Below are 20290 nucleotides of genomic sequence, written 5' to 3'. Positions count from 1 at the left end.
CAAAGTGCTGGGATTACAGGTGTGAGCCACCATGCTTGGCCTGATTAGCAATTTTAATTTCCCCTTGCCATGTAAGATAACATATTCACAGGTTCCTGGGATCAGGGTGTGGACACCTGGGGTAGGGAGGGGACATTATTCTGCCTAATGCAGGTGGGAAGAACAGCATGTAGGTCAGGGGCTAGTTCTCCTTGTGCCACCACATCCCCAAGAACTCTTAGGAATCTGAGAATGTTAAATTTAAACCTAGCCCCAGGTCATTATGAAGGTATATTCATCAAAGTAAGAGAACAGAATAGGATAGGATAGAGTGAAAACTGTATTTAATGGTTTGTTAGTTTTTAACTTTTAAATATTTAGATAAATGGTATGTGGGCCTCTGTATACACTTTTGCCATCAGTCATGCAAATATTAGAGGTCCGTCTAACCCAAAGTCACATAGCCGGTGAAGATTCAAATTAGAACACAGATGTGTTACTTTCACCACACAAGGCCCCTCTTCAAGGAGAAGTAAGGCACTGTCTTTCTCAGCTTCGAGGCTCTGTATCTCTGTCTGTTTCCTGGTCGTTACAGGCTATGTGCTCTGGAAACTCCTGCTGAGAACCTGGCCTCCTAGCCCTTCTGAAGCTGCAGTTCTTCTCTCATACCGTGTATTGTCCTATGCGGATACCTCTCATACAGACCCTCCACTGGGCCGTTCAAGTCCACGTACTTATGGGTTCACCAGCTAGTTAGTGCCCCCAGCAGGGATACAGAGATGGTTTAGTCACAGTCCCTGCTTGCAAGGAGCTCACAGTCTAGTGAGGACACCACACAAAGAAATGGACAGTGACAACCACACGAGAGACTTCCAGTGATGGGTGCGCGATTATCTGGGGCAGATCTGGGGTGGGGTTAGGAACAGGTTGCGCAGAGGAAGTGATTCTCGAACTGAGTCTTAATGACGCCAGGAGGCTGAGGCCTGGAATTTTGGGTTGGCATATTTATAGACCCTGAGGCTGCAATGGGGCAAGTTTGGGAAATCCCAACTCTGTCATGATGACTAGAACAAAGAGTAAGAGGTGAGAGGGGCCAGAAGTAAGGCTTAAAACACTAAGAGCCAAAAAAAAAAGCAAACAAACAAAAAAAACCACTAAGAGCCTCAGCCCAGGAATGGTGGCTCACGCCTGTAATCCCAGCACTTTGGGAGGCCAAGGGAGGTGGATCACCTGAAGTCAGGAGTTCGAGACCAGCCTGGCCAACATGGTGAAAACCCATCTCTCCTAAAAATACAAAAAAAATTAGCCAGGCATGGTAGCACACATCTGTAATTCCAGCTACTCGGGAGGCTGAGACAGGAGAATCGCTTGAACCTGGGAGGCGGAAGTTGCAGTGAGCCGAGATTGTGCCACTGTACTCCAGCCTGGGCAACAGACTGTGTCTCAAAAAAAAAAAAAAAAAACACTAAAAGCCTCATTGACCCTAACAGGCTGTAGGCTTTGTGAGGGGCCTAAATGTTACTGTTCATACTGCGCCTACGTACCAGGCACATCAGTGCAAGCAAGGCACCTGGCACATAGTAGGTGCTTAGTAAATTTTTGCTGAAAGAATGAATGACAGGGCCAGGCACGGTGGCTCACACCTGTAATCTCAGCACTTTGGGAGGCCGAGGCGGGCAGATCACTTGAGTTCAGGAGTTTGAGACCAGCCTGGCCAACGTGGTAAAATGATGTCTCTACTAAAAATACAAAAATTAGCTGGGTGTGGTGGTGTGTGCCTATAATCCCAGCTACTCGGGAGGCTAAGGCAGGAGAATCGCTTGAACCCAAGAGGCAGAGGTTGCTGTGAGCTGAGATTGCACCACTGCTATCCAGCCTGGGTGACAGAGCGAGACTCCATCTCAAAAAAAAAAAAAAAAAAAAAATGATGAATGACAGGCTAGGCACTGTGGCTCATGCCTGTAATCCCAGCACTTTGGGAGGCTGAGGCAGGCAGACTGCTTGAGCCCAGGAGTTCGAGACCAGCCTGAGCAACATAGCGAAACCCTATCTCTACAAAAAATAAAAAAATAAGGTGGGCATGGTGGCGTGCACCTGTAGTCCCAGCTACTTGGGAGGTAGGTGGGAGGTTGAGGCTGCAGTGAGCTGTGATCACACCACTGCACTGCAGCCTAAGTGGCAGCAAGACCTTGTCTCAAGAAAAGGAATGACATGGGCTGGGCGTGGTGGCTCACGCCTGTAATCCCAGCACTTTGGGAGGCTGAGGCAAGTGGATCACAAGGTCAGGGGTTCGAGGCCAGCCTGGCCAAGATGGTGAAACCCCGTCTCTACTAAAAATACAAAAATTAGCCGGGCGCGGTGGCGGGCGCCTGTAATCCCAGCTACTCAAGACAAGAGGCTGAGGCACGAGAATCGCTTGAACCTGGGATGCGGAGGTTGCAGTGAGCTGAGATCGTGCCACTGCAGTCTAGCCTGGGTGACAGAGCAAGACTCTGTCTTAAAAAAAAAAAAATGCTGGGTGCGGTGGCTCATGCCTGTAATACACTTTAGGAGGCTGAGGTGGGCAGATCACCTGAGGTAAGGAGTTCGAGACCAGCCTGACCAATATGGAGAAATCCTGTCTCTACTGAAAATACAAAATTAGCCAAGCGTGGTGGCACGTGCCTGTAATCCCAGCTACTCGGGAGGCTGAGGCAGGAGAATCGCTTGAACCCGGGAGGTGGAGGTTTCGGTGGGCTGAGATCGTGCCATTCCACTCCAGCCTGGGCAACAAGAGCAAAACTCCATCTCAAAAAAAAAAAAAAAGAACTAAAAACATTTGGTCTGAGTCTCTTAAGATATGGGGACTTGGTGTTGGGATCAGTTTTAAAGCTCCCCAAGTGACTCTAATGTGTAGCCAGGGTTGAGTACCAGGGCTGCAGGCCACAGGGGAGCACTGAAGGGTTTTACTCGAAATCAGATTTGCATATCAGAGTCAATTTGAATTGACAGCTCTGTAGGAGATGGGTGGGGTAGGGTGCAGAGGGCAGTTGTGGAGAGGCAGATGCAGCTTAATCCAGGTGAGAGAGAATGAGATGGAAGAAGCAAACAGGTTTTGAGGGAGTTTAGGAGGATACCATCAACAGGATCTGGTGGATGGGTAGGTATGTCAGAGTCCAGGATAGCCTCTTGACTTCAGACTTGAGCCACTTGGCAAATAATGGTGCCCTTTCCCGGAGTGGGAAGTAGGGGCAGAAACAGGTTTAGGGAGGGTTTCCTTGCTGAGTAAAGTTCTTTTTTTTTTTTTTTTTTTTTTTTTTTTTGAGATGGAGTCTCGCTCTGTCGCCCAGGCTGGAGTGCAGTGGCGCCATCTCGGCTCACTGCAAGCTCCGCCTCCCAGATTCACGCCAGTCTCCTGCCTCAGCCTCCCAAATAGCTGGGACTACAGGCGCCCACCACCATGCCCAGCTAATTTTTTTTGTATTTTTAGTAGAGACGGGGTTTCACCACGTTAACCAGGATGGTCTCCATCTCCTGACCTCGTGATCCATCCGCCTCGGCCTCCCAAAGTGCTGGGATTACAGGCATGAGCCACCACGCCCTGCCTGTTGCTGAGTAAAGTTCTAACCGGCCTCTATAAACAGCTGTCTGATCTCTTTTTGGGCTTTTTTGGTGTTTTTTTTTTTAGACGGAGTCTCGCTCTGTCACCCAGGCTGGAGTGCAGTGGTGTGATCTCGGCTCACTGCAACCTCTGCCTCCTGGGTTCAAGCTATTCCTCTGCCTCAGCCTCCTGAGTAGCTGGGATTACAGCTGCCCACCACCATGCCCAGCTAATTTTTGTATTTTTAGTAGAGACGGGGTTTCACCATGCTAGTCAGGCTGGGCTCTAACTCCTGACCTCATGATCCGCCCCACCTCGGCCTCCCAAAATGCTGGGATTATAGGCTTGAGCCACTGCACCCGGCCCCTTTTTGGGCTTCTTACTCTTTTTCACTTTGCCTCAGGCCCTGAGTAGTTCCAGCTACTTTCATTTCTTCTTTACCACCTTCCCTATTCAGTCCATCCACTTGTGAGAGTTGTGGAGGGCAGCAGGGGAAGCATCAGTTGTCCTACAAAACCTGACTGCACTACAGGGCAACAGTCTCTTTAGCCACTCTCCTCCATGTTGCCCTGAAGATTAACACTCTGGGCCTTTTTCTTCTTTAAAATAAAAGGATGGGTGGGGGAATAGGGAGAAAATTTCTGCAATACTCACTTAAGAGCATTTGGAAAATACTGAAAAAAAAAATCACTTATAGGCCGGGCTCGGTGGCTCATGGCTGTAATCCCAGCACTTTGGGAGGCCGAGGCAGGCGGATCACCTGAGGTCAGGGGTTCAAGACCAGCCTGACCAACATGGAGAAACCCTCGTCTCTACTAAAAATACACAATTAGCCGGGCATGGTGGCGCATGCCTGTAATCCCAGCTACTCGGGAGGCTGAGACAGGAGAATTGCTTGAACCTGGGAGGCGGAGGTTGCAGTGAGCCAAGATTGCGTCATTGCACTCCAGCCTGGGCAACAAGAGCGAAACTCCATCTCAAAAAAAAAAAAAAAAAAAATCACTTATGTCATGCCCACATAAATCCAATCACTGCCATTATTTTGGTGTGTTTCCTAGACGTAGATTATTTTGTTTTTTTCCTTTTATAGTTGTAATCATGCTGGTGAAACTGAACAAATTATAAAAACAAGAAGGCAGCTTAAGGGAGGCAGTTTATGTGTGGTACAGAAAAAGCAACAGGAAAATATACCCATCATAGGCAAGGGCATGGAAAACAGGCACTTCTTACAGTGTTGGTGGAAATGTACATTGGCAGAGCCTTTCTGGAGGAGAATTTTACAGTATCTATCAAAATCTTATAGATGCATGACCTTAACTCCAGAATTCTACTTAGAATTATCCTACAGTGTCCAACTGCACAAATTTAGGTGAATGCATCAGTTGTTTTTTAAAGAAGGAAAAACTAGGCTGGGTACAGTGGCTCACGCCTGTAATCCCAGCACTTTGGGAGTCTGAGGCGGGCGGACTCACCTGAGGTCAGGAGTTTGACACCAGCCTGGCCAACATGGTGAAACCCTGTCTCTACTAAAAATATAAAATTAGCCGGGCATGGTGGCGTGCGCCTGTAATCCCAGCTACTTGGGAGGCTGAAGCAGGAGAACTGCTTGAACCCAGGAGATGGAGGTTGCAGTGAGCCAAGATTGCACCACTGTACTCTAGCCTGGGCGACAGAGCAATACTCTGTCTCAAAAAAAAAGGCCGGGCGCAGTGGCTCATGCCTGTAATCCCAGCACTTTGGGAGGCCAAGGCAGGCGGATCACAAGGTCAGGAGATCAAGACCATCCTGGCTAACATGGTGAAACCCCGTCTCTACTAAAAAAAAAAAAAAAAAAAAAAATAGCCAGGTGTGGTGGCAGGCGCCTGTAGTCCCAGCTACTCAGGAGGCTGAAGCAGGAAAATGGCGTGAACCCGGGAGGCAGAGCTTGCAGTGAGCCAAGATCGCACCACTGCACTCCAGCCTGGGTGACAGAGCGAGACTCCGTCTCAAGAAAAAGAAAAAGAAAAAAATAGAGGACAACATAAATATTTATTTATTTATTTATTTATTTATTTATTTATTTTGAGACAGAGTCTCGCTCTGTCGCCCAGGCTGGAGTGCAGTGGCATGATCTCGGCTCACTGCAGCCTCCGCCTCCTGAGTTCAAGCGATTCTCCTGCCTCAGCCTCCCTAGTAGTTGGGACTACAGGCACGTGCCACCACACCTGGCTAATTTTTATATTTTTAGTAGAGACAGGGTTTCACCATGTTGGCCAAGCTGGTCTCCATCTCCTGACCTCATGATCTACCCGCCTCAGCCTCCCAAAGTGCTGGGATTACAGGTGTGAGCCACCACACCTGGCAATATTTATTTATTTATTTATTTTTATTTTTTTTTTTGAGATGGAATCTTGCTCTGTCACCCAGGCTGGAATGGCACGATCTCGGCTCACTGCAACCTCCACTTCCCAGGTTCAAGCGATTCTCCCTTCTCGGCCTTCCGAGTAGCTGGGATTACAGGCACCCGCCACCACGCCTGGCTAATTTTTGTATTTTTAGTAGAGATGGGGTTTCCCCATGTTGGCCTGGCTGGTCTTGAACTCCTGATCTCAGGTGATCTGCCTGCCTTCGCCTCCCAAAGTGCTGGGATTAGAGGCGTGAGCCACCGCACCCGGCCTAAAAATTTTTTTTGTAGAGACTGGGTCTTGCTCGCTCTGTTACCTGGGTTGGTCTCAAACTCCTGGGCTCAAGTGCTCCTCCCGCCTTGGCCTCCCAAAGTGTTGGGATAATAGGCATGATCCACCTTACCCTGCCTTAAATATTTATAAGTTAAATAAATTACAGTAAGTCTACAGAATGGAATAGCATGCTGATATGGAAAGTGCTCCACAGTGTATTATTAAGAGAAGGATAAGCGGGCCGGGCGCACTGGCTCACACCTGTAATCCCAGCACTTTGGGAGGCCGAGGTGGGTGGATCACCTGAGGTCGGGAGTTCAAGACCAGTCTGACCAATATGGAGAAACCCCGTCTCTACTAAAAATAAAAAAAATAGCTGGGCATGGTGGTGCATGCCTGTAATCCCAGCTACTCGGGATGCTGAGGCAGGAAAATCGCTTGAACCCAGGAGGCAGAGGTTGTGGTGATCCGAGATTGCACCGTTGCACTCCAGCCTGGGCAACAAGAGTGAAACTCCATCTCAAAAAAAAAAAAAAGGGAGACGGGTAAGCACGTTGTGGGATGGTATGTGGCATTCCATTGGGGTATTAAAAGTCACCATAGACAGTGCTTCTGTCTTGAAAAAAAGGCACTGAACTGTTAACAGCGGTGAGCATGAAGAGGGAATTGGTGGGGTTGGTGAAGTGGGGACTCACTCTGCAGAAGCTACTAGAGGCAGGCAGCCACCTGCCTTGCTGAGATTCAAGCTATGTTGTAAGACTGCTGGATTCAAATCTCAGTTCTGCCTCCAATTAGCTGTGTGGCCTTTCACTAGTCATTAACCTTCTGTGCCATAGTTTCCTCACAAGTAAAATGGGTTTAGTAATTGTTTCTATCCCACAGGGTTGAAGTGAGAATCAAATTATTTAGCTCATGTGATATATTTAAGTGCTTAGCATATGAATATGCTTAATTAATATTAGCTAAGTCAGAAATTCTTGAGTTTCCGTTCCAGTTATGCCACCCATTGGGCAAATTTCTTAACTTCTTTGAGCCTCAGTTTCCAATTGTGAATGAACAACGTTGATGATAGCATCAACCCTGTAGGGTTTTAAGGATTTGGGATAATAGGATGTTAGTATCTCACTGAAGAAACTGTCCCTGGCTGTAGTTCCTGGCTCCATTGCAGAGTTCATAATACCAGTCTCTGAATTTTCTCCCTGAGAGTGGATCCCATTAAACTCTAGCCAAGGAGGAGCACACTTCTGTGCTTCTAGGGCTAGACAGGATGGAAGATGGTGCAGCAGCCCCAGCGTGGAAGGCCGGGGCTGTAGTGGGGATGTGGTGAAAGACATAGGGCTCTCTCTGTTGCTCTCAGCTGCAGCCACGTGTTGCCCCATGGAGACTGGGCCAGGAGCTGCTAGATCCTACTGTTTCTAAAGAGAAGTTGTGAAATCTCCTCATTTTAAACTCTTGGCAATTATTTTATTTTTGTAAACATTGGAAGAGCAAACAAAACATGTCGGTAGGCTGTATTTAGCCCACAAGCTGCCAGTTTGCTATCTATGTTCTAGGCTTTCTGTGCTTGACTTAGCAAAATATTTACTAAGCGCCTGCTGTACCTGTAGCTCCTCGGTACTTGGGTCATGTTTACTGTTCTGCCACCTCAGGTGTGCTGGCTCAGTCATCCTATCAGGTACTAAATCAGTTTAGTGGGCTTGAAATGGTGTTTCAATTCAAATTAAAACGCAATTTGCATTTCCCTGATTACTGCTGAGATTGAACATTTTAAAAAAATACATCTATGGAACTTTCTTCTCCCTCAGTAGAATTTTTGTTTTAAGTCTTCAGATCATCCTTTAGGTATGGAGAGATTTAGGGCTTCCCTAGTGAAATATTTCTTTTGAATAACATCACATCCACTAGCCTGGACTCTTGTTTAGGTTTGGGGCTGTCTGCACGTCTCAGGAGGCCAAGCATCAAGCCCAGTACCGCCACAGAGGAGGGGTTCAATAAATATTTGAATGAATCTTTATTCCTGTTTCAAGAGCATATTTCTTCTTTATTCTCTAGTTCTTGGCACAAGTATTATTGATTTAGTTATCAGCGTACTCAGCAATCACAACTCCCCACTTTCGTGAGGAAACACGCTTCTAGAGGTTTGCCTGTGTCCTGCCCCATTCAAACCAGGAAGTGAAAGGGGAACCTGCTGGCCTTAAGGGAACAATGATTCTTTTTTCTTTTCTTTCTTTTTTCTTTTTCTTTTTTTGAGACGGAGTCTTGCTCTGTCGCCTAGGCTGGAGTGCAGTGGGGCAATCTCAGCTCACTGCAATCTCCGCCTCCCAGGTTCAAGTAATTATCCTGCCTCAGCTTCCCGAGTAGCTGGAATTAGAGGTGCCCGTTACCATGCCCAGATAATTTTTGTATTTTTAGTAGAGATGGGGTTTCACCATATTGGCCAGGCTGGCCTCAAACTTCTGACCTCAGGTGATCCACCCACCTCAGCCTCCCAAAGTGCTGGGATTACAGGCATGAGTCACTGTGCCCGGCCTACTGTGACTTCTCTAGAGAGTAGTTCCTTGAGGGCTGCAGAATGTCACGCTAGTTTGAACATAGTGGTTCCATGTGACTGGTTTTACATCTGTGCTCAGATAATTTGTTTTTTGTTTTTTGTTTTTTGTTTTTGTCTTCAAGGCAGAAGAACACTCTAGTCCCACAGCCCCTTTAATCAGTACCCACTGGGGAGTATTTGTGGATGTGTTTATCAGTTTCAGGGTGTCTTGACCAAGATTCAGGAGGGAGGGTATCCCCTGTGAAGATGGCCTTTTTCTCTTGGCTCTCCTTCTGCCGCCTTCTCAAGCCGTGCTTACATTTCCTCTAACACTGCAGACTCCATCGGAACTCCAGCCCCTTTATACCTGCTGTCGCCTCACCCGGAGTATCCTTCCACTCACTTCTCATCTGGCAAATTCCTTCCTCCTCCTCCTTCAAGATCTAGGTCAGATGGTCCCTTTCTGAAACCTGTGGCTCTCCCGGCAGAGTTAGGCCTCCTTTCTTTGTAGATATTCATTAACTCACATACTTGGTTAGCTACCAAAAAATTGTCCTTGCCCTAGAGGAGTTCATAGGCTAGTGGGGTAGACAAACCTAAACATTTAGACAGCCATGCTGACTGCATTAGGGAAGCACTGAGGAGCACTTCACCTGTCTTGGGGGACAGATGACAGGGAAGGTTCCAGAAGGTGGGGACACCTGAATCCTAAGAGTGTGTGGGTATCCAGATAAGGAACTGGCTTGCACAAAGGCACGGAGGAAACAAATAATGTTGCAAGTGCACAACAATGACAAGCAGTTGGTTTTGCTGGAACATAGGGGCCTGAAAATGTAGGACTTTCTATTATATTGACCCATATGAAACTGCTTTTTTTTTTTTTTTTTGAGATCGAGTCTCACTCTGTCGCCCAGGCTAGAGTGCAGCGGCATGATCTCAGCTCACTGCAACCTCCACCTCCCAGGTTCAAGCGATTTTCCTGCCTCAGCCTCCCGTGTAGCTGGGACTACAGGCATGCACCATCATGCCTAGCTAATTTTTGTGTTTTTCTTTTTATGGAGACGGAGTTTCACCATGTTGGCCAGGCTGGTCATGAACTCCTGACCTCAGATGACCCACCTGCCTTAGCCTCCCAAAGTGCTGGGATTACAGATGTGAGCCACCGTGCCAGACCTAAAACTGCCATTTTTTTTTTCCCCGAGATGGAGTTTTCACTCTTGTTGCCCAGGCTGGAGTACAGTGGCATGATCTCAGCTCACTGCAACCTCTACCTCCCAGGTTCAAGCGATTCTCCTGCCTCAGCCTCCCAAGTAGTTGGGATTACAGGCACCCACCACACCTGGCTAATTTTGTATTTTCAGTAGAGACAGGGTTTCACCATGTTGGCTAGGCTGGTCTCGAACTCCTGTCCTCAGGTTATCCGCCTGCCTTAGCCTCCCAAAGTGCTGGGATTACAGGCGTGAGCCATCATGCCCGGCCATGAAACTGCCATTTTTTGTATATCAAAATAGATATCATCAATTTTATGTGGTTTCAAGCTAATATGTCACCCTAAGAGTTTTGGACTTTATATTGTTTCCCAAACTTCTGTTATTATTATTATTATTATTATTTGAGACAGGGTCTCACTCTGTCTTCCAGGGTGGAGTGCAATGGTGCAATCAAGGCTCACTGTAACCTCGAACTCCTGGGCTCAAGTGATCCTCCTGCTTCAGCCTCCTGAGTAGCTGAGCCTTCAGGCGCCACCATCATGCCCAGCTAACTTCTGTCATTTTTTATCCACCTTCATGATTTTTACCTTCTCTGAGTTCCTACCTACCTACTATGATCCACTTAATTTTTATTCAGAGAGACTCACTTCCTTTTCTTTTTCTTCTTCTTCTTCTTCTTTTTTTTTTTTTTTTTTTTTTTTTCTGAGACAGAGTCTTTCTCTGTCCCCCAGGTTGGAGTGCCGTGGTGCAATCTTGGTTCACTGTAACCTCCAGCTCCTGGGTTCAAGCAATTCTCCTGCCTCAGCCTCCTGAGTAGCTTGGATTACAGGCGTACGCCACCACGCCCAGCTAATTTTTGTATTTTTAGTAGAGATGGGGTTTCACCATGTTGGCCAGGCTGGTCTCACACTTCTGACTTTGTGATCCACCTGCCTTGGCCTCCCAAAGCGCTGGGATTACAGGCATGAGCCACCACGCCCAGCCAAGACTCACTTTTCTAACTTAAATTCATTTTAAAAGGAAAGTTTAGGTCAAAAATTTAAAAGCATTATCACTTGCCATATAAAGAAGGTAATTGTAAAAAGAAATTCAATAAAAACAAATTTCTTGCTAGATTCTGTTGCCCACCAACCTCTGCCTATAAATTTCCCCTTCCACAAACAATAGAAGTCTAAGAAATTATTAAAGAAGCATGTTGGCTGGGCGTGGTGAGGCACGCCTGTAATCTCAGCACTTTGGGAGGCTCAGGCGGGTGGATCACAAGGTCAGGAAATCCAGACCATCCTGGCCAACATGGTGAAACCCTGTCTCTACTAAAAATACAAAAATTAGCTGGGTGCGGTGGCATGTGCCTGTAGTCCCAGCTACTCAAGAGGCCAAGGCAGGAGAATCGCTTGAACCTGGGAGGTGGAGGTTGCAGTGAGCAGAGATCAAGCCACTGCACTCCAGCCTGGGTGACACAGTGAGACTCCGTCTCAAGAAGAAGCATGTCAGCTGGGTGCGGTGGCTCACGCCTGTAATCCTAGCACTTTGGGAGGCCAAGGTGGGTGGATCACCCGAGGTCAGGAGTTCGAGACGAGCCTGGCCAACATGGCGAAACCCCGTCTCTACTAAAAATAACAAAAATTAGCTGGGCATGGTGGCAGGTGCCTTTAATCCCAGTGACTCGGGACACTGAGGCAGGAGAATCGCTTCAACCCAGGAGACAGAAGTTTCAGTGAGCCAAGATCGCGCCATTGTACTCCAACCTGGGCAACAAGGGCAAAACCCTGTCAAAAAAAAAAAAAAAAAAAGAAGCATGTAATGGGACATTTTGAGAGCATAGACATCAGTTAAGAGGCTAAGAAGGTTCATGGCAATAAGAATATAGAAAAGAAAATGGAAACAAGAAATGTTTGAGAATGAAAATCACTAGGACTAATTGGATATGGTGGGAGAGAAAAGAAGAATCAAGAATGACTTTCGGCCGGGCATGGTGGCTCATGCCTGTAATCCCAGCACTTTGGGAGGCTGAGGCAGGTGGATCACGAGGTGAGGGGTTCGAGACTCAGCCTGACCAACATGGTGAAACCCCGTCTCTACTAAAAATACAAAAATTAGGTGGGCTTGGTGGCAGGTGCCTTTAATCCCAGCTACTCAGGAGGCTGAGGCAGGAGAATTGCTTGAACTCGGGAGGCAGAGGTTGCAGTGAGCCGAGATCGTGTCACTGCACTCCAGCCTGGGCAACAGAGTGAGACTCTGTCTCAAAAAAAAAAAAAAAAAAAAAAAGACTTTCAGGGCCAGGCGCGGTGGCTCACACCTGTAATCCCAGCACTTTGGGAGGCTAGCAGGCGGATCACTTGAGGTCAGGAGTTTGAGACCAGCCTGGCCAACGTGGTGAAACCCCATCTCTACTTAAAAAAATACGAAACTTAGCTGGGCGTGGTGGCACGCACCTGTAATCCCAGCTACTTGGGAGGCTGAGGCAGGAGAAACTCTTGAATCTGGGAGGTGGAGGTTGCAGTGAGCTGAGATTGCGCCACTGCACTCTGGCCTGGGCGACAGAGCGAGACTCTGACTCAAAAATAAAAAAGGACTTTTAGGGTTCTATCCTAGAGGGTTAGGGGCAGGTGATGGTGCCAGCTATAGAGGGGGGAAGTGATGATTTAGGAGGGAAAATAATGAGGTAATCTTGCACATCTTACATTTGAGGTGCCCATGGTGCCCTCCAATTGGAGATGCCCAGGGTGAGGGTTCAGAGCTGAACCACTGGGTACAGATAGTCCTCAAGACTGGGGTATCAGCCCTCCAATAGAGGAGCTAAGGAAGCAGCCATTTTGATGAGTGTTTTGCTGCAAATCCTCCTAAGAGTAGATTTTTGCCTTCCCTTATGGAGCAGATGGAGGTCTTGAGGGCAGCAAGCTGCTTAGTCCTCTCTGTCTCAACAGCTTCTAGCTCACCAGAAGAGAGGAAATTTAAGAAGAAGATGACACATTCCATCTCTAACCTGCTGAGTCATAGAGACGGGGGAGTACCAATGGGGAAGTGTCCATTCAGATGGATTCTGAACTCTATCCAGGCAACTGAAAGCCTGGGACTAGACCTATAGATTTGGGTAGTACCAGCCTATAGATGGTGGTAGCCAACTGTGAGAGTGGATGAGAATGCTCAAAAAGAGTGTGTATTGTCATAAAAGTCATGCGCCCAGGACTACACCCTGAAGAACTACAGCATTCAAGGTAGAGAAGTAGCAAAAAGGGAGAGCATAAAGGTGACAGAGGGAATAGTCAGAAACTTTTTTTTTTTTTTTTTTGAGATGGAGTCTTGCTCTGTCACCCAGGCTGGAGTGCACTGGCGCCATCTCAGCTCACTGCAAATCACTGCAACCTCCACCTCCTGGGCTCAAGTGATTCTCATGCCTCAGCCTCCCAAGTAGCTGGGACTACAGGCTCACGCCACCATGCCTGGCTAATTTTTGTATTTTTTAGTAGAGATGGGGTTTCACCATGTTGACCAGGCTGGTCTCAAACTCCTGACCTCAGGTGATCCGCCCGCCTTGGTCTCTCAAAGGGCTGGGATTACAGGCATAAGCCACCGCGCCCAGCCAATAGTCAAAAACTTTGGAAGTTATTCAGGAGAGTAAAGTGTCATGGAAGCCAACAGAACGGAATTTCATGGAGTGGAGTGATCACAAATGTCAGATATAGCAGAGATCTGCCACAACAAAAACACCTTCAGGTGTTGTCATTGGGATTTCACTGGTGACCTTAGAAAAGTTTTTTCCAGTAGAGTGGTGAGAATGGAAACCAAAATTCAGATTGCACTGAGGGGTGGCTGAGAGACAAGCATAGACAGTGAGCATAGACTGTTATTTGAGGGAAGTATAATATACCTTTGTTTATTCATTCAATAAAGATTTATTGGCCAGGTGTGGTGGCTTATGCCTGTAATCAGAGCACTCTGGGAGGCTGAGGTGGGTGGATCACCTGAGGTCGGGAGTTCAAGACCAGCTTGGCCAATATGGTGAAACCCTGTCTCTACTAAAATTACAAAAATTAGCCAGGTGTGGTGGCACATGCCTGTAATCGCAGCTGCTTGAGAGGCTGAGGCATGAGAATCGCTTGAAACTGGGAGGCAGAGGTTGCAATGAGCTGAGATCGCACCATTGCACTCCAACCTGGGTGACAGAGTGAGACCCTGTCTCAAAAAAAAACAAACAAAAAAAATATTGATGGCCTATCTGGCCCTGTACTAGGTGATGATGAACAACAAAGCAATGAACAGAAACAAAGTCCAGCCAGGCACCATGGTTCATGTTAATTCCAGCATTTTGGAAGGCCGAGGCAGGTGGATTGCTTGAGCTCAGAGGTTTGAGACCAGGCTGGGCAACATCGAGACCCTATCTCTATTAAAAAATAAAAAATTTAAAAATTAAAAAAATTTTTTGGCTGGGCGCTGTGGCTCACGCCTGTAATCCCAGCACTTTGGAAGGCCGAGGTGGGCGGATCACCTGAGGTCGGGAGTTTGAGACTAGCCTGACCAACATGGAGAAACCCCATCTCTACTAAAAATACAAAATTAGCCAGGTATGGTGGCACATGCCTGTAATCCCAGCTACTCGGGAGGCTGAGGCAGGACAGTCGCTTGAATCTAAGAGGCAGAGGTTGCGGTGAGCTGAGATCGTGCCACTGCACTCCAGCCTGGGCAACAAGAGTGAAACTCTGTCTAAAAAAAAAAAAAATTAAACACCAAAACTAACATTCCTGCTTTCACAGAGCTTATATTCTAGGGGTGGAGAGAGAAACTATACAAAATATGCAAGATAGTGTTAAGTACTTTGAAGAAAAGTTATTTTGCATAGGGTGATTAGGAAAGGTCTCTGTGATCAGGTGACTTTTACAAGGGATTGTTGAGTTTGTTTTAAAGTACAGTATCAGATAGATTGTAGTCCTTAATTCTTTTTTTTTTTTTTTTTTTTTTTTTTGAGACAGAGTCTTTCTCTGTCTCCCTGGGTGAAGTTCAGTGGCACGATCTTGGCTCCCTGCAACCTCTGTCCCCTGGTTCAAGCAATTCTCCTGCCTCGGCCTCCCTAGTAGCTGGGATTACAGGTGTGCGCTACCACACTTGGATAATTTTTGTATTTTCAGTAGAGACGGAGTTTTGCCATGTTGGCCAGGCTGGTCTTGAACTCCTGACCTCAAGTGATCCGCCGGCCTCGGCCTCCCAAAGTGCTGGGATTACAGGCAGCACTTTGATTACAGGCATGAGCCACTGTGCTTGGCCCTTCATTCTTGATATACTGTGTTCAGAGTTAAGATAATTGTACATTTTGCTACTCCTCTACTTAGAATCCACAAAACTTTACAATAAAATACAAATTCCTTATCATGGATCCTACATAAGTTTCCGAGACCCTGTAATCTACCTCTGCCTTTCTTGCCAAGTTCATCTTATACCACCTTTCCCCTTTCTTATTCCACTCCAGCCACATGCACCAAAGCTGGATTGAATGAACGAATGAAGTGTTGGAAGTATCTTCCCAGGTGGCTTTTTGGGCAACAGGAAGCAAGACAGCTTACGGTCAAAGAGCTTGAGTGTTTGTGCCAGACAAATCTGGCTTGGGTCCTGGCTGTGCTGCTTACAAGCTCTTTGACCTTGTCTAGGTCATATAGCCTCAGCGAGTCTCGGCTTCCTCAAATGTGCAATGGAGACTATATGTCTATATTGAGGATTATTTTAAGGATAAAGTTCAGAATTACTGCAAATTTCTTAGCACAGTGCCTCGCACATTGTAAGCACTCAAGAATTAGTAGTGTTAGCATCATCATTGTTGTTGTTATCATTACTCTGGCCAATCAACCCTCCTCTGTTAACAGATGGCCAGAGTCATACAGTGAGTTAGGAATGGAGGAGGGGTGACCTGCACCCAGGTGTTCAGACACAGAGTACAGGCTAGTGTGGGTTTTGGAGCTGAGCAGACTTGGCTCACATTTTGGGTTAGTCATTTCCCAAATTTGAGGCGAGTTACTTAACCTATCTGAACTTCCAGTGCTCTGTTCTTAAATGTATGTAGGCCTGGTGCGATGGCTCACGCCTGTAATGCCAGCATTTTGGGAGGCCAAAGTTGGTGGATCATGAGGTCAGGAGTTCGAGACCAGTCTGGCCAACATGGTGAAACCCCATTTCTACTAAAAATGCAAAAATTAGCCAGGTGTGGTGGCATGCGCCTGTAATCCTAGCTACTCAGGAGGCTGAGGCAGGAGAATCGCTTGAACCCAGGAGGGAGAGGTTGCAGTGAGCCAAGATCATGCCATTGCACTCCAGCCTGGGTGACAGAGCAAGACTTCATCTCCAAAAAAAAAAAAAAAGAAAAAGTATGTAAAGGTAGCACAGAGCTGAGCCACTGAGAGGAGCCTCACAAATGGCAGGCATTCCCAGCCCCTTTTGTGCTGTTGCTTTCTTCTTCCCTACTTAACTCAGTAGTCTTTAATCTTTTATTTTTATTTTTATTTTTATTTATTTATTTATTTTTTTGAGACGGAGTCTCGCTCTGTTGCCCAGGCTGGAGTGCAGTGGTGCAATCTCGGCTCACTGCAAGCTCCGCCTCCCAGGTTCATGCCATTCTCCTGCCTCAGCCTCCCGAGTAGCTGGGACTACAGGCGCCCGCCACCACGCCCAGCTAATTTCTTGTATTTTAGTAGAGATGGGGTTTCACCATGTTAGCCAGGATGGTCTCGATCTCCTGACCTCGTGATCCGCCCACCTTGGCCTCCCACAGTGCTGGGATTACAGGTGTGAGCCACCGCGCCCAGCCCAATCTTTAATTTTTTTAAGAGAGGAAAGAGACATAGACCCCTTTGAGAATTTGTAATCTGTGGACACTCAAATTCACAAAGTTCAGAGACATCTGCCAATATTGGGGATGAAAACTTAATCGATCAAATCAGTCAGTTGCTCCTTCTTCCTCTCTCTCCCCACTCTCCTTTTTTGCTTTTTCCTGTTATCCCTGTCATTTCTAGGCTAGTTGCCTTTAGCTCACACATTTGTTTTGTTTTGAAATGGGGTCTCACTATGTTGCCCAGGCTGGAGTGCAGTGGCTGTACATAGGCATGATCCCACTACTGATCCGCATGGGAACTCTGACCTGCTCCATTTCCGACCTGGAACGGTTCACCCATTCTTAGGCAACCTGGTGGTCCCCAGCTCCCTGGGGGCATACCTTATTGATGCTAAACTTAGTGCGGACACCTGATTGGTATAGTGCACTACAGCCCAGAACTCCTGGGCTCAGGTGATCCTCCTGCCTCAGCCTCCAGAATAGCTGGGACTACAGGTGCATGCCACCATGCCTAGCAGCTCACACTCTAACAACTTTGTTCCAAGGGCACTCTCAGCAAAGACCACAACCACATTCTCAGTTTCTGGGGCTGAGGGCACGGTGTCACTTGTTTCCTAAGTATCAGTTTACTCATCAGTAAAATGAGCATTGTTTATAGCACTTTGCCAAGTGTTTTCTCATGTGATCTGTACAACAAGGCTGGAAGGCAAAGTTTTCATTCAACTCAGTCAATATTTATGGAGTGCTGGCCAGACGTGGTGGCTCACACCTGTAATCCCAGCACTTTGGGAGGCCGAGGTGGGCGGATCTCCTGAGGTCAGGAGTTCAAGACCAGCCTGGCCAACATGCTGAAACCCCGTCTGTACTAAAAATACAAAAATTAGCTGGGTGTGGTGGCAGGCGCCTGTAATCCCAGCTACTCTGGAGGCTGAAGCAGGAGAATAGCTTGAATCTGGGAGGTGGAGGTTGCAGTGAGCCGAGATTGTGCCATTACACTCCAGCCTGGATGACAAGAGTGAAACTCCTGTCTCAAAAAAAAAAAAAAAAAAAAAATTATGGAATGCCTATTAGGTAACCAGGCACTGTTTTAGCTACAGTGATGTCTCATGGAGCTTACAAATTGGGAAGAGACTATAAAAAGTGCCTCTTAAGTGCATTATGTGCCACTGAAGTAAGGTAATTTCAAATTGTCTAAGTGCTGTAACAAAAATAAAACAAGATAAAGAGCTAAGGGAAGGCCTGCAGACAGGCTTCCACCTGGATACAATTTATATAAATCCATAAAGTTTAACAGTATCAAAGTATACTTGTTACTTTTTAATTTTTTTTTTTTTTTTTTTTTTGAGACAGAGTACTCGCTCTGTTGCCCAGGCTGGAGTGCAGTGGCACTATCTGGGCTCACTACAACCTCTGCCTCCCGGGTTCAAGCGATTCTCCTGCCTCAGCCTCCCGACTGGCTGGGACTACAGGCGTGTACCACCAAGACTGGCTAATTTTTGTTATTTTAAGTAGAAACGGGGTTTTGCCAGACTGATCTCGAACTACTGACCCCAGGTGATCCACCCGCCTCAGCCTTCCAAAGTGCTGGGACTACGGGCGTGAGCCACTGTGCCCGACCTACTTTTTAATTTTAATGGTAGCTTTTTTTTTCCCCCTAGTAAATACAGATTCTCAGTAGACTGCTCTTCATGAGCAGAGAGAAGGCTGTGTTCTACCCTCTTTTGACAAAAGGCCTCAGAGGGTATCTAGGTCTGATATCTTTAAATTGTTAGTGGAAAGTTTCATCCACCTTTCAAGACATTCTGTGAAAGTTGTGGATTTTGAATCTCAAACACTACACACTGGAGCTGGCAGTCTCCACATGCCATTACTATATTTGAAGAGGGTGAATTCAGTTTGTGAAACCCAAAAAGATGCCATCCGTAAGTAAATAACCAACTGAATGTTGGTTGAAGGATGTGAAACAAAGATGAGTGTAGTCAATTCAGAAAGATGAACCCATGGGGAAGAGAACAGTGGCCACAGCTGTGCAGAACAAAACTGGCCAGATGGGCCAGGCATGGTGGCTCACGCCTGTAATCCCAGCACTTTGGGAGGCCGAGGCAGGTGGATCACCTGAGGTCAGGAGTTCGAGACTAGCCTGGCCAACATGGTGAAACCCTGTCTCTACTAAAAATATAAAAATTAGCCAGGCGTGGTGGCACACACCTGTAATCCCAGCTACTGAGGAGGCTGAGGCAGGAGAATTGCTTGAGCCCAGGAGGCAGAGGTTGTAGTGAAACAAGATCCTGCCATTGCACTCTAGCATGGCTGACAGAGCGAGACTCTGTCTCAAAAAAAAAAAAAAAAAAAAAACAAAAAGAAAAAAAAAAGAAAAACTTGCCAGATGGAGGATTTTATATCTTGCTTTACAGCAGCACATTATATTTTCTTTACCAAGGCAATACATTTTCCCCAATAATTGCTGCCTTTTCAAAAAGACCAATTATATGCCAATTACTTGACATATTAATAAGCCTCAGGATATCTATACAGTAGGAGGAAAAAATTTCAGCAAGTTTAAGTAACTTGATCAGGAGCCATGGCTAGCATTGGTGGAATTGGGATTGGAGGCCAGGTTGTCACTAAGCTCCGACCTTTGTTCTTTACACCACCATCCAAGCAACTTCAGATGCTGCCTACTTGCTAAGATAGAGTGGCAGACCTCTCAGCACTTGCTAAGGCACTTGCTAAGATAGAGTGGCAGACACTCTATCTTGCTAAGATAGAGTGGCAGACCTCTCGGCAGAAGAGGTCCAATACCCGCTTGAGCCAGTATGCCTCACTTAGCACACTGTCAGGCCCGCAGAATCTTACTTGACTGTTTTATGAAAGGGCTCCTCTCTGCTATGAGGACAAGATGGTTGATTTTTTTTTTTTTTTTTTTTTTTTTTTGAGATAGTTTCGCTCTTGTTGCTCTGGCTGGAGTGCAATGGTGGGTGCAGTCTCAGCTCACTGCAACCTCCATCTCCCAGGTTCAAGTGACTTTCCTGCCTCAGCCTCCCAAGTAGCTGGGATTACAGGCACCCGCCACCACACCCGGCCAATTTTTTTTTTTTTTTTTTTTTGAGACAGTTGTTGCCCAGGCTGGAGTGCAATGGCGCAGTCTTGGCTCACTGCAACCTCCGCCTCCTGGGTTCAAGCAATTCTCCTGCCTCTGCCTCCTGAGTAGCTATGATTACAGACAGGTGCCACCACGCTGGGCTAATTTTCGTGTTTTTAGTAGAGACGGGGTTTCACCATGTTGGCCAGGCTGGTCTCGAACTCCGGACCTCAGGTGATCTACCCGCCTCGGCCTCCCAAAGTGCTGAGATTACAGGCATGAGCCACTGCGCCCGGCCTGAAAATTTTTTTAACTTGTCTTTCAGTGTTTTAAATCTCTCTAATGCTAGCCAGTCTAGGATTACTCTTTTCCAAAATTAAAATACCTTTAAGTTATTTTCATTATAAAAATAGACCAGACTGGGTGCAGTTGCT

This window comes from Pongo abelii, chromosome 1 (assembly GCF_028885655.2).
Source record: "Pongo abelii isolate AG06213 chromosome 1, NHGRI_mPonAbe1-v2.0_pri, whole genome shotgun sequence".
Taxonomy (NCBI): Eukaryota; Metazoa; Chordata; class Mammalia; order Primates; family Hominidae; genus Pongo; species Pongo abelii.
This window is presented reverse-complemented; position numbering follows the sequence as displayed.